The sequence below is a fragment of the Scylla paramamosain genome, chromosome 28 (genome assembly GCF_035594125.1).
Source record: "Scylla paramamosain isolate STU-SP2022 chromosome 28, ASM3559412v1, whole genome shotgun sequence".
Taxonomy (NCBI): domain Eukaryota; kingdom Metazoa; phylum Arthropoda; class Malacostraca; order Decapoda; family Portunidae; genus Scylla; species Scylla paramamosain.
Window position 1 is genome coordinate 6,324,467 of NC_087178.1, and position 3,034 is coordinate 6,327,500.

Genomic DNA, 3,034 nt, shown 5'->3' on the forward strand with positions numbered 1-3,034 from the left:
ACTGTAGCACAAAGAGGGAGCTGCCAGATCCATGCTGCAACTTTTTCCTCCTCCTTTTCCTCTTCTTTCTCTTCTTTTTAATTTCTTCCTTCTCTACTTTCTTTTCTTCTCCATCTTCTTCTTCTTCTTCTTCTTCTTCTTCTTCTTCTTCTTCTTCTTCTTCTTATTCTTTCTCTTTTAGCTCCGCTTTTTATTTCCTCCTTCCTCTTCTTTCTCTTCCTCTTTTATCTCCTTCTCCTCTCCTTCCTTTTCTTTATTTTCTGCCTTATTACATTATAACCAGACCCGCGTTGCACCTATTTAATTCCTCCTCATCTTTATCTTCTTTCTCTCTCTTTTTTTTATTTCCTCCTCTACTTCCTTTCCTTCCTTTTGTCTTATTGCAATGTAGTCAGCCATCAAATTTAACTCACGTAAACTCACAAGTCAGACACAAGTCACCACCCTGTCTCACCTGGTTCGAGATCTTGGTTTGTGTCTACCTGCTGATTTTGGGCACGTGAGGTTTTCTGATACTAAGCAGGGAAGGTTCAGGAGGACAGTATTAGTCCATATGAAAGTCAACGTTTTGTCTTGTCCGCTTAGGGAATTGTGTTTTGGTGTTCCTGTTGTTTTGGAGATGTTGTTTTATTGATTGTTTTGGTTATGCGTTTTTTTAATTACGTGATAGGGTGTATCTCGAAGGGCATAAGGTTTTTTTTCTTCATTTCAGCAGGGCGGGTTCAGATCACACAAGTCACACGTCCCTGCTTTTCATTTAGCAGAGGTGTCAGTGCCCCACACTCAGCAGGGGAGGATCAGGACACGCTCACCTTGTATATGCTGAAGTTAGGACCTCTCTCTCTCTCTCTCTCTCTCTCTCTCTCTCTCTCTCTCTCTCTCTCTCGCCTCACCTCCAGCTCCATCCCTTTCCTCCCGCTCCTGTCCCTTTTAGCTTTGCCCCCTCCCTCCCTGTCCAGTCCCTTCCCTCATGCACCCCGTCCTGCCTTCCATGCCCTGTCGCCTCCCCTATGCCCCGTCCATGTCTTGTCTTACCCCTCCCTACCCCTCCCTCACCCCTGTTCCCTCATAGCAATGCCCCTGCCCCACGCACCACCTGCCTGGGTCTCGGTCTGAGTTTCTGGGCAAGTGTAGCTGTGCGTCTCGGCTTACTGGCTCGCTACAGTACGACAGTTTTTCCGCGACTGGCCAACAGCGTGTCCATTCATGCGCGCGGGTGCCAGAGGGGCAGTGGGTGGTGCCCGGCTTTAGTGTCAGTCAGTGCCAGGAGAGCCAAGTGCCGAGGGACGTTCAAGGAAGAGCCAGCCGCCTCCCGCCACCGCCACCGTCTGCCTGGCATAGGAGGAGCGGGTCGAGTGGGTGAGTGAATCTGTGTGTGAGTGAGTGAGTGGGTGAGTCATACCTTGAGTACCTTAGGATATTCTTTCGTCTGTTTCTTATGAGTATTGTTTCTTTATAGATCCTAGAAATAGCCTTTATGTCCCCACTGTTTGTAATATCGAGTGGGTGAGTGAGATACCCTATACCTTCTTGTGTTTATAGATTCATTCGTCTATATTTATGTTTACCGTTGTGTTATAGATACTAAAAGTCGAGTGAGCGAATGAAGGAGTGACTGGGTGAGTGAGTCAAGTGAGTCATACCCCATACCATCTTGTGTTTACAGATATTCATTCGTTTATACTCATGATAATCGTTGTTTTATAGACGATAGAAGTCGCTTTATGTCTCCAGCGCTTATAACGACTCGAGTGCTCGTTAATCATCACCCACTTGTACTCTCTTTAATCTCTCGAGGGCTGGGAGGTCTCGTGTGGCTGGGAGAGTGTTGGGAGAGACTGCTGGGAGAGTAACGGTGCCAGGAGGAGGAGAAGAGGATGCTTAGGAGTACAAGACGATCCTAACTTTATTATAAACCACATAAGAAACGTTCCTTGTTTGTACTCGCGGTGTGTGGGCGTGGAGGCGAGGACGGCCGTGGAGAAGGCACCAACACACACACACACACCCCTCCCACGCGGCACGGCCCTGTCTTGTTATTTTTAATTAGCTGAAGGTCGGGTGGTGGTTTCTGGGGCAGGTGAGAGAGAGAGAGAGAGAGAGAGAGAGAGAGAGAGAGACTGGTCGTTCCCTTGGTGTTCTGAATTCATTATACAGGTGAGCGGTGGAAGTCTACTTAATCTGCATGCAAATGACTCACACGTAGATGGAAGGGCTTACATGGGAATACACAAGGGGATCACATGGGCGCTTGTAGACCTGTTTTTTTTTTGGGGGGGGGGGGGGCAGGGGAGGGGTTGTATTTGGCTAAGTTTAGTTAAGTGATGCTGGCTATGTATTTGCGGTTTGTTAGGGTAAATCTCTGTTTTTTTTTTTTTTTTTTTTTGGCGGGTTGTGGGGTAAGTCTGTTTGTTTTCTGGAATTTTTAGGGTGGATGTTTCGTTAGGATAAATGTTGCTGTATTTTGGGATTTGAAAGGTCCGTTAAGTTATGATTGTTATGTTAGGTAAGGTTAGTAAAGTTATGCCATCTGTTTTTGTGATGTTGGTGAAGTTAGTATCGAGATAAAGTATAAAGTAATGAATGAGGTAGATAAAGTCGTGTTAGGCATGTTTATGGGTTAGGTTAGGGTAAGTTTTATGGCTAGTTATACGTCTAGGGCACGTTTAGGTAGGTTAGGTTCAATTAAGTTACACGTAAGCAATGTCTTGGGGTTAGGTTAGGTTAGGTTAGCTTACACATTAGCAATTTTGGGACCAGTTAGGTTAAGTCAGATTACATTACTTATCCTAACGTAACCTAATCTAACCTAACCTTTCCCACACCCAACCTAATCTAAACTCACAGGTGCCTGAAAGCATATTGCCCTATAGCGAAGGCATCTGACGACCTACATACAAATTATAATAGGATTAGGAGATGAACGCAGCTGAAGCATCACCGCAATCTCAAAACACTTATATGAATAAATAAACACGATTTTACACGAATATTAAATGAATTACAGATGATTTGAACATGCATAAGACGTCAT

At 45.2% G+C, this 3,034-nt stretch overlaps 1 protein-coding gene across 1 annotated transcript in view; it reads left to right on the plus strand.

The window, feature by feature from the left end:
* Positions 1-1,202: 1,202 nt before the first annotated feature.
* LOC135114812 (ADP-ribosylation factor-like protein 4C) overlaps positions 1,203-3,034 on the plus strand; it is a 37,676-nt gene continuing 35,844 nt past the window's right edge. The window contains exon 1 of the mRNA XM_064030912.1: positions 1,203-1,359. The gene's annotated coding sequence lies outside the window, so the exon portion shown is untranslated. The remainder of the gene's footprint in view (positions 1,360-3,034) is intronic.